This window comes from Lepidochelys kempii, chromosome 1 (assembly GCF_965140285.1).
Source record: "Lepidochelys kempii isolate rLepKem1 chromosome 1, rLepKem1.hap1, whole genome shotgun sequence".
In the NCBI taxonomy this organism is placed as follows: Eukaryota; Metazoa; Chordata; order Testudines; family Cheloniidae; genus Lepidochelys; species Lepidochelys kempii.
The window spans coordinates 110,200,548-110,212,892 of NC_136380.1; positions in this window are offsets into that span (position 1 = coordinate 110,200,548).

Below are 12,345 nucleotides of genomic sequence, written 5' to 3' on the forward strand. Positions count from 1 at the left end.
AATTTACAACTACTTGGCAATAAGAGTTGTTCTTCAATGAACCATTTATTCATGATCTGCTGCTTCACACTGCAGGATTCTTCTTGACTAGGTTAGAAAATGTAATTAATAAATGATAGGATTATTTATGGTTCATGGTGCCAGATTGGGAAATACAATGATATACAAAATGAGCTAAAAATTATTCTTGCAAGCAGCATCTCCCTTTTTAATCCATGGGTTGGATTGTTACATTACTTGATATGGTGTGGTGAACTCTTGATGGTATTCATAGGACACCGTTTTTGTTTGTCATCCTTGCTCCTCCAATAAAAATGGACATGCTCCTATGAGAACAGAGTTAATGAACACCGACATGTTAATCTTTGTCTAGTTGAGGTAGGACAACATTTGTCTTGGTATTTACATTTGGCTAGATTAGTGATTATCCAAAGCTGGCGCAGGTGGAAGCTCGGAGATTGTTATACTGGATAAACACAAAGTAATCCACTGAAGCAAAAATTCTGGTTTTATCAGTTAAAGAAAGGAGCCAACTAAATATGGACATGTTTTTTTTAATGCCGAATGAAATACTGTCCTAAAGTATAATGTCAGCTCTCACTTATTTGCTCCTTATGCCTGAGCCTGTCCCACAGTAGTCAATGGGAGCTTTACCACTAACTTCAAAGGGTACAGGATCAAGCCCAAAGAGAATAGAAATCTTATGCAGTAAATCAGAGGTTTTAGATTATTACAATGACCTGCTATGATAGCAAGCTTCTTAAAAGAAGCAAAAATATTTGTACACTATTTCAAACATAGATGACAAAACAGAATCTAACTAAACAGACTAAAAATTATTCTAGAACAGAATAGTCAGGTGTTGGCTAATCAATATCCAGACATAAATATACCTGGTTAGAATATACAAATTCTGCTCTGCCAGGGAACCCATTGACTTCACTGTGTCAAAAGCCTCACTAAAATCAAGATGTATCATGTCCACAGCTTGCCCCATTAACTAGGCCAATAACCCTATCAAAGAAGGAAATTAGGTTGGTTTGGCATGAATTGTTCTTCACAAATCCATATTGGCTATTACTTATAACCCTATTAACCTCCTGTGACATTGCACTCCATATGTTTATGGAAATATGCTTATGAGTGTAAATATAATGTAACTGGAATATGCTTTATGCAAAAGGCTTCTTGTAAGGTATCATTACAAAGCTTATTATCTCCTGGGTGTGTTCATCCTGTTTGTATGCATCTATCATTCTTGTAGCTGAAGCTAGAAATATGAAGTATACTCTGAAGTCCTATTGTAACTATGCAAAGTGTGGGCCATTAATGGTGGCTTGGAATCTTGATGGCTCCCATTAACTAGGACAATTGGTGGTAAATGACTCTGTTTACTTGTAAACCTTCCTGGGTACATGCAAGCCAGCGCTGAAAGAATGGAGAATGAGATCTTACAGTGACATGTGATTATGTCATCTTGTACTGAAATCCATCTTAAACCTGGTGCTTTTCCATTTTAGAAGGAGGTGTGGGGACCCAGAGAAACAAAAGCTTCCCTCCTTGTACCAAAGCTATAAAAGGGGGTGGAACAAAGCAAAAGGGGCTGCCAGTCATGATAAATCCCCTAGTTACCACCTGAGCTAGAAATAACAAGAACTGTACTAGGGGAAAGGATTGGGCCCAGACTAGAAAGGAGACTAGTCTGTCAAAGAAGTTGATTGGAACATCTCTGAGGGTATTCAGTTTCTTAATGTATTAGGCTTAGACTTGTGTGTATAAATATTATATTTGAGGACAAAATTTTGAAACCTTTCAGTTAGGATTCTCTTTAAATGCTCTCCTTCAATGCTTAGATTTATTGTTGGTGTTTCTGTAATATGTTGGTGCCAGTAAAGGATGCTGCCCGAAGTGGACTAAAACACATTTTTTAAACGTCCCTTGTTCTAAAATGCAATTTTGAATGCCATTGCTTTATAGTTTCAAATTTTGGGTGAGAAAGTAGTGGGGGAAATCTAGTGAATTTTTTTCTATAATAATCTTTTGTTCTAAATTCTGATGCATTTTTGCTTTAAAAAACCTTAAACTAGAATTCAACTTCTGTTTTTAGCCTAAGGTCCTCTCATGGATTATATTTATAAGCATACATTCTGGATGGGTACTTATTTTCTGCTGGGAGCAATGGTGCCATAAATTCACACACCATACCTGCTTTGCTCTTCTCTTTGACTTTGTACAGAAAATGTACAATATGAAATGCAAAACAGGTGCTTAAATGTTTAATGGAAGGAAAAATTATTAGTAAACGTCACAAAAAGGGTTGTAAAGCTTTCAAAGTAAAGTTGAAATAATGTAATTTAATGAAACTGCAACAAAATGAAATATTTATTTAGTTCAAGCTCTATACGTTTTGCAACATGAAAACATGACATACATTGCTCGGTTTTATTTTCAGACATTGTCTATTTTTTCCATTGTTTTATGTCTCATATGTACTTGTTAGGGATGGGTGAAAAGGCTAACATTTGAATTCAGATGTTGTATGCAGAGACCCTGATGCCTGGATAATATTTTAACTTTTTCGTAGCACCCATCTCTCTCCCCAGCATGTTCTGGACTCCCTCCTGTCCATTTTCCTGTCTTCTGGGGTAAACCCCACTAGCTCTTTATCCCCCTTGCCACATAGCATCTTCAAAGGGTGGTCAGCTGGTTTTCATCCTTCTCTAGTCTATTCAGGGGGTCTGAACCCAAACGCCAGGTGAGCAACGTTCACATTGTCGGTGGGAGGGGTATTGACATGTTCCCTATCCCACTTTCCTTTATCCATGTTTTTCATCAAGAATCAGGGAGAAGCATGGGTACCTTATTCAACACAGCAGATAAGGATCTTCCAGAACCAGTTTGCCTTCCTTCCCCATCACCGCTCCATTTCTACAACAGTAGGACCAAGAAATGTTACTCTGCTGATTCTACACTGGCTTTTTTGCCCTTCTAGAGTTAAAATGATCCAGAATACATTGGGCAAAGGGAGATTCCAGACCCTGAAAGAGTGCTGGTGTGAGAGAGTCCCCTCCCACACTTCCCAAACATTTGCGAAGGGGGTCAGTGAGCCATACCCTGATTATTCTGTATGAGGGATACACTGGCCTTTTCCCCTCTCTGTTGTCCCTTTCTCCTATTTATCCATTCCCTGCAAGGTTTCATCTCATTCTGCTACACTCACTCATGAAGTCAAAATCCCCTCATGTGTGATTAATTGAGTTTCCTTGCCATCTTCGTAAGCCTTCTCACATTCATATTGGAAGGGTTTCCATATAGAAAATTAGTAAAAGCAAGGGGGAAGTATGGGGCTCGTTGGAGAAAAGTGAAAGTGGGACCTAGCCTAACTTTTCCCTCCATCAGCCCCTGGGCTGGGGGCATGGAGACCTCCTCCTTCCTGCTGAGTTGTCTGGTTGTCTTCAGCCCCTTCTTCTGAGATCAAAAGAAGAAGCAGTAGGAATCTTCAACCCAGTGAGGGTATCAGAGGAAAGGGTATATACATGTTCTCTCCCTGTGGGTGGGGAAGAGAAGACAAGGAAAATACGGCAGGTAAGCATTAAACAGTCTTTACTCCCCATCTTTCCAAGGCCTAGAGAGTGGACCTGCGATCTTCTCCACTGTCCTCAAAGATGTGAGAGAGGGTGCTAATCTCTCCGGGATCTTTTTTCCTTTCCCCCTACACAGTTGAGAGGAACGGAGAGTGCCATACAGAGCATACAGTGATCATTGCTGTTTATACAGGGATTGGCAAATGAATATTATTGAACTGAATATTGTCTAAGAGTTATTTAGCCAACATGTGGCTGCTGAACAGCAGTGATATTCTTGCTATTTAGCAAATGTAGCATTCAATTCAGATTTCTCTTATTCTTTCTAGCTGGCACTTAGTAAAACCTTAGGAACCCAGCAATTCCTTTCTCTGTGTTGTCTCTTTCCTCTGCGTGTCCTTTCCCTGCAAGGTATTATTTCATTCTGCTTCACTGTCCCATGAATGGAATGCTCGGGAGATTGATGGTAAACCAAAATGGTCACAGGCATCACCTTGATATAAACTAAGAACCACCTCCTTCCAGTAACTTTGGGCTTGAAAAGTCCACAGATCCAAAAATGTACCCAATAAGTCAATCAGTCAGTGGTCCATAGGTCGCTTGCCTCTGGATCCTTTCCAGTTTCTCTACATCCTTTCTATACTTTGGTGACCAAAATTGGACACAGTACTCCAGCTGAGGCCTAACCAGCACCAAATAGAGCGGTACTATCACCTCCCATGACATGCATGCTATGCCTCTGTTAATGCAACCTAAAATTGCATTTGCTTTTTTTGCAACAGCATCGCATTGCTGACTCATGTTGAGTCTGTGATCCACCACAACTCCCAGATCCTTCTCAGGAGTGCTGCTGTCAAGTCAATTATCCCCCATTCTGTATTTGTGCATTTGGTTGTTCTTCCCTAAGCATAGCACCTTACATTGGTATTTGTTGAATTTCATTTTGTTGTCTATAGCCCAGTTCTCCAATTTATCAAGATCCCTCTGAATCTTAGCTCTATCCTCCAAAGTATTGGCAACCCCCTCTAGTTTTGTGTCATCTGCAAACTTGATCGGTGTGCTCTCTATAACTATATCCAGATCATTAATAAAGATATTAAATAACACCAGACCCAGAACAGATCCATGTGGAACCCAACTTGAGACCTCCCTCCAATCCAACATCATTCCCTTAAAAGTTATCCTTTTTCATATTGGACTATAAGCTTTCTGGGGCAGGGATTGTGTTTCTTCAGCACCTAACACAATGGGGAAATTTAATCCTGATCTGGGGCATTTGAAGAACTACTGCAATACAGATAAATAAAAATAACATAACTCATTGCTGTAATTGCCTGATCCAATGGTCACTGAAATCAGTGAGAACCTTTCATTGAATCATAGAATCATAGAAGATTATGGGTGGAAGAGACCTCAGGAGATCATCTAGTCCAAACCCCTGCTCAAAGCAGGACCAACCCCAACTAAATCATCCTAGTCAGGGCTTTGTCAAACCAGGCCTTAAAAACCTCTAAGGGTGGAGATTCCACCACCTCCCTAGGTAACCCATTCCAGTGCTTCACCACCATCCTAGTGAAATAGTGTTTCCCAATATCCGACCTAGACCTCCCCCACTGCAACTTGAGACCATTGCTCCTTGTTCTGTTATCTGCCACCACTGAGAACAGCCTAGCTCCATCGTCTTTGGAACCCCCCTTCAGGTAGTTGAAGGCTGCTATCAAGTCACCCCTCACTCTTCTTGTCTGTAGCCTAAACAAGCCCAGTTTCCCCAGTCTCTCCTCATAAGTCATGTGCCCCAGCCCCCTAATAATTTTTGTTGCCCTCCGCTGGACTCTCTCCAATTTGTCCACATCCTTTCTGTAGTGGGGAGCCCAAAACTGGACACAATACTCCAGATGTGGCCTCACCAGTGATGAATAGAGGGGAATAATCACTTCCCTTGATCTGCTGGCAATGCTCCTACTAATGCAGACCAATATGCCGTTAGCCTTTTTGGCAACAAGGGCACACTGTTGACTCATATCCAGCTTCTTGTCCACTATAATCCCCAGGTCCTTTTCTGCAGAACTGCTGCTTAGCCAGTCAGTCTCCAGCCTGTAGCAGTGCATGGGATTCTTCCATCCCAAGTGCAGGACTCTGCACTTGTCCTTGTTGAACCTCATCAGATTTCTTTTGGCCCAATCCTCCTATTTGTCTAGGTCACTCTGGACCCTATCCCTACCCTTAGGGTGCAATCCGTTGTGTTAACTGAATATTTGATTGTTTCCTATGTGTGTTTGCAATACACATCTTCAGAACAAAAAAACAATAACAAAGTGACCCAATGTCACTGAGGATTACTCTTTAGGAAATCATTTTCCTCTCCAAGCCTCTTCCTTGGATAAAAATCTGAGCAAATAGATGGCCCTTCCATTGTGCCTCAAAGATTAACAAACTCAGGCTCTGTCAGACCAACACAGGAAGTGAATTCCGGAGTCAAAGAACCTTCATGAGAATACCCTCCCAGTAGTCCAGTGTCATTTAGGTCAGGCGTCCTCAACCTTTTTCTTTCAACGCCGCCCCCTCCAACCCCACACTTCCACAACATGCTATAAAAACTCCACCACACAGCTGTGCCACAACAACTGTTTTCTGCATATAAAAGCAGGGGCTAGCATTAGGGGTAGCAAGCAGGGCAATTGCCTGGGGCCCCACACCACAGGTGTCCCCGTGAAGCTAAGTTGCTTAGTCTTCTGCTTCAGCCCTGGGTGGCGGGGCTTAGGTCCCTGGGCTTCAGCCCTACGTGGCAGGTCTTAGGCTTTCTACCCTGAGCCCCAGTGAGTCTAACACTGGTCCTGCTTGGCAAACCCCTGAAACCTGCTCGTGGTCCCCCAGGGGGCCCTGGACACCTGGTTGAGAACCACTGATTTAGATTTAGGGTATGTTGACGCAGTTATATTCAGCTGCCTCAGAAGGATATGAAGATGGAGCAGCCCATGTGGTAATCAGAAATCAGAACATTAAGGGTATTAAAATTAAAACTAACACCTTAAGTTACTCTCAGATTTGGAGTTGAAAAAACTGTAGTTAACTATTGCAGCTCACATCCAAAGAGAGAGGTTGCAAGCACACATTCTCTTCTTCATAGTTTTCATATGTCCAAAATGGCTAATTGTGGACACAAGTGTATATTGTATTGCTTATGCTTGAAAAGCTCCTTTAGGGGTTTCTGCCAGTCTATCTTAGTGTTTATGTGTATCGGTGTTCTATTTCCCATTCTATTTTCTGTGTTCAGTACACAGATGTACATGAGTACTTTGGTTAGATCTCTTGTAAAGATGAGAATTTGATGACAGGACTCCTCCATTCTACTCTCTCTCAATACTTTTTTGTTATAGGTGCATGCCCACAAGCAGTATTCCTCTGCTTTCATCAAACTTCTTTCATTTGTTAGGCCAGTCCCAAACTTTGGCATCATTAGTAAAATGCTGGCTTTATTGAAGTCAATAGGATTTCAATATTGAAACCAATGTGAAATCAATATATTGACGTCAATGTGGCATTGACTTCAATGGGGCCAGGATTTCACTTCATATTTTTTCTTCACAATATTGATATTTGAATGGTTTATAATATTTTACTGTGCTCTTCCTTTGTAGCAAAATTTTTAACTGTTCATTGGCCCCTCTATCATTAATCTGTATATATAATAAAATACCCAGAAGTGCTAATAAAATTATACATGATGGATTAAAGCAAAGATAGCTCATAATTAAATTTGCTAAAATGCCAGGTTTTGGAGATTGGTTATTTTGATTATTTTAGCTAATTATTAACTCCCTTAATTTGCATGATCTTATAGAAATGGATAATTAACTATTAGTTTTGAGATAGGTGGAAACAAAAACTGCGAAATAGATGTACATGAGAAATATTTAGAGATCTGGCTAAAAAGAGAGTGGAGAGAATTGTCTCATAGACATTTAGGGGAAACGGCTCGCTCAGATTTTAGGGTGATGGAATATTGTTTTGTTATAGTCTGTGGAAAAATAAATACAACCTGATTTTTTAATAATGGTGGGCCTGACACAAAACCATGTATCTCAACACCTCCATTGCTATGAGTGTTCAAAATCCACATCTAGATCTGAATTTTGCAACTTGGCCCCATCTGTAATCTTTAGAGAGGGAAAAAACATAAAAAATCAGTGCACCACCAATATGCACCAAGTTAAAACTTTTTGTATTTCACCTAGAATTGAAGTCTAGTCTCACACAAAGTGCATAATATATCTATTTGGATTCAGGCCAACCTTTCCATGTCTTTAGTGTAAATAAGACATCTCTATGGCAAGTTTGAAGTCAAATGGCTCTATGCAAAATGGCAGCAGCATTAATTAAGCATCTACTTTTCTAACCCCTGGGGCTTCTGTGTCTATTAATCATATGATGTCAAAATGGTTCCTATTTTGATGGGGATTCATCAGAGCAGTCCCCTTCCCCTCTTTTTTCCTTTGTCTGTGAAACCCTCAGTGCTAAAGTAGCATGAGCAGTAGGCAAATACTGTAAAAGGTATGATCAGAAGTGAAGAGGAGTACAAGGAGTCATTGTGTAGAGATGGTATTTTATTATCCTTATCAGGCCCAGTTTTGCTCTTATCTGTTGTGAAGTGTTCTGAGTTTAAACTATACTTCAAACATCAGATACTGTGTAAATCATTTTAAAATTTAGATGCCAGATTAACCATTTGCATGTGCACTAACCTGATTTGAGTTTGTAGTTGTGGGACTCACGTGTGCAAGCACAGGAGTGCAATTGAATGCACATTTTTTGAAACAATGAAACTATATAGAAAGCTGAAAAACTGACCCTGTGTGCTTTCTCCTCACTGGATATAAGACTATTGACATGAGATGGTTTATATTGCCTGGACATATCATATGTAAGATTTATTTATTATTCATTTTAATTGAGGCACTTTTAATTGCTTAATGTTTCCTGCTTGGCAAGTTTTTCTCTTCGTTGACATTTGTTTAATTTCTTTTGCCTGAATGTATTTGAAACTATTGTAACATAATGAATTCTCTACCATTTTTACCATGTTTCTTTAATGCTTAATTTAAAAAAATCATGATCATGATTATTTTACCTCTTGAAAATCCTGGGTCTCTTCATTTACCATTCAGCTTTAATTCTTAGACCTCTCCAGCTGCAAGTATATTATTTGGACTCATATTTTGCATGCAGTGGCTTAGCATAAAAGCACTATGGTATGCTCAGCCATCTTGGCGTTGTCATTTGAGGTTTTTTAATTAAAAGTCTGCCTTAGAGTATGTCAAGTGCTCCTGTATTTTTGCCATTCTTCTTATCTCTATGGCAACGAAAATATTTCAACATTTACATGGGCATCATATTCTTTGCTAATGTAGTATCTGAACTGTTTGTATGCTGAGAAGAGGAACAGCAGAGATTGGCTTCTGCTGGCTGGGATGCAGGAGTTGTCAAGACAACCAAGAGGCCCAAAGATGTCCTTACCAGTAGCATTAAATTGAAGCTTAAAATTAATTCACCCACATGTGTTTTTGTAGCTTGTGTTGTTAATTGAAATAATAGGAATGACCTTCCCTGTACATTCAGAGCACCTGTCCTATTAAAATTGTATGTGCTATTTACTTAAGTACACTCATCTATCAGACAAATCTAGCGTGAAATAGGGGAAAATGGAAGACACTTATATTGTACTGCTATGTATTGACTTGTAGTAATAGGAAAAGCAGCTTTTCTTGTATCAGGCTTGAAATAGTTGTGATAAACATTTTATTCTGAAACATCATTTATTTTTGCTTCCATCAGGAGAGCTTTAAGTCCAAATAACTCTATGTACTGCATTTTATTCTAAAATGAGTATTTACTTGAAATGAATAGCATAAAAATGTTAATTGTTTTGCAATACATTGGAGGAAATAGCATTTTATGTTTTTGTTTAACAGCAATTCTGCCTTTTTTTCCCCTCCTCATGAAAAATGACCAAACAGGAAAATGTTAATTCCATCTGGTCCAAGTCATATTTGTAAAGTCTTGAATTTTAAGGGATAATTTTTCTATCTGTGATAAAATATCTTACTAGATGATCCAATTGTTCTTCTTTGGGCCTGATCCCTTTGTTCCATCCAGCAAAAAGGCATAATCATATGCAAGAGAGAATATGACATTCCTGTGTACGGCAGTCTTCTTCTTCCCTCCCAAAAACACAACTTGCAAAAACCTATTATGGTGAAGTTTAGAATCATTTCGTTTTGGAGTCTATATTTATGTATGGCACATATGTGGTCATAAACCATCTTTAGGACCACACCTAGGCAACATGCCATAATTTGTGAAAGGATTTTATCCTTGAAGGGACAGTGCTGTGATCTCCTGGGACCCTGTTTACATGGTAAAAAAAGAAAAGGTGCTCCTTTTAGCTGTTGCTACTTTACACTAGAGAGCCAAGGCGGGTGAGGTAATACCTTTTATTGGACCAACTTCTGTTGGTGAGCAATAAAAGCTGTGAAAAAGAGCTCTGTGTGTGCTCAAAGTTGGTCCACTAAAAGACATTACCTCACCCACCTTGTCTCTCTCTAATATTCTGGAACCAACATGGCTACACCACCACTGCATACTACTTTATGCTGCCACATATATCATATGTAAGGCCTGATAACAAACACAGAAATATCTGATTCCTCTTATACTACAAACCCTGATGCACACTGTCAGCAGAGCTATTCTGATTTATACAGCTGAGGGTCTGGCCCATTAACTGATGAACCTGTGAACCTCTTTATGATGCAGGTAAATATTATCATCCTCATTTTACAGATGAGGAAAGTGAGGCCCTTCCTGCATTGGTTTTGTGCAGTGTTGATTGCCACTGCGTTGGCATCACCCAGGGAGAGAAGCAATCTTTCAGGTTGTCAGGACTGAAACCATTTAGGGCTGTATAAGACATGACCAACAACTTACATTTTACCTGGAAACTAATCTGAGTCCAATGTAGTTCCCAGAGTGCCAGCATAATATGCTCTCTGCATGGATCAAGGCCTCATAAGTGGGCTGCCCTCTTCGGCACCAGCTGAAGCTTCTTAGTGTCCTTAAGGTAGCTCTATAGAAGTGCACGTTAGTCTAAATTTGGGTTGGCAAGGGCAGGGATAATTGTAATGCGCTCTCTATCCAAAAGAAAGGTTGGACTTTCCTTGACAAGTGCAGATGAAAAGAAGCCGAGCTGGCCAGTGCTGCTACCTGCATATCTAAAAGCCACTGGGAATACAATAAAATTCCCAAATGAGAACCCAAGTAACAAAAAATGGGTGCAGTCCCTCAGTCAATGGAACTTATGCAATCTTGGTCTGCAACCATCAACTCTGTGTTCTTCAGGCTAACCCTCAGATTGATACCTAATCTCATCCAAATGCTGGCTAAAGTTGCTCAAATGCTCCAGCAGAATCAGACAGGATCAAGCTATAGAACTGTATGTCATTAGTATAATGAAGACAAAACAGCCCAGACCTCATTACAACCCAATCCCTTCTAGCAGCATCGTACATGACAAAAGGATGATAAAATAGAACCATGTGGTATCTCACACAAGAGATCCCTTGGGGCAGTACTATCTTCTGGGACTAGCTGGAAAGAAAGGCATGGAGACACTTCAAAATAATTCAGCCAACCCCTATTAGGGACCACAAATGTGACACGAAAAGTTCCTGATCAGTGGTATAAAAGACAGCTGGCAGAACTAAAATAATCAGCATGGACACATTGAATCTGATTCTTATTTACGCTAAAGCCAGTTTACCCTGTTCTGGCTATATAAAAGGGACTGAAAGTGGGAGATAATTACATCCACTTTAAGGCCCAGTTACCTTGCCAGAGCAGTGTAAAATGGCCTTAGTGTAAATAAGAATCAGGTCTATTATTTTTGTCCTTCACCAAGAGGAGATTATTGAGAAATGCAGGCAGAACAGTTTCTGTTGTACTATGTCTAGGCCTGAAACTAGACTGACTGGGGACACTGAAATTGCAGGAGGCCAGACATGGCTACAGTTCCTGGCCAAAACCTTCTCAATCGCCTTTCCCACAAGAGGGAGACTGGTAACTCATCTGGTGTTGGTGAGACTGCTTGTGATGAAAGTGGGAAATTTCAGTAATATTTTTATAAACTAGCTGTATGATTTTGTACCTGTCACCTTGGCAAGCAGTGGGTACAGAAGAGTTAAACTGCTGCTCCTGAGGCAAAGAAGGAGACATGAGGTGTTTTGTAGCTGTTTGGGGTGATATGATTGGTCATTACGGATTGGTTGGAATCAACCCATATCCATGGAAGACCTTACAGAGACAATGGAAACCCCAATCACTGAACAATTGACACTTATCAATGGAAGGTTTCCAGCAGACTGAACAAGTGAACTCAGCCTGGCTTTGCAGCAGGAGAACAATGGTGACAGAAGGCGATCATAAGAACTGGGTTTCCAGAGACACAAGGGCTCTTACGTGGGACTCAGGCCAGGTAACTAAAAGTTAGGTCGACCTAGCTACATTGCTCAAGGGTGCAAAAAATCCACACCCTTGAGAGACAAGGTTAAGCTGCCCCAACCCCCAGTGTAGATAGTGCTAAATCAATGGAAGAATTCTTCCATTGACATTGCTGCTGCCTCTCAGGGAAGTGGATTAACTACAGCAGTGGGAGAACCCCACCTGTCACTGTAATGTGTGTCTATACTAAAGCGCTATACCGCTAAGT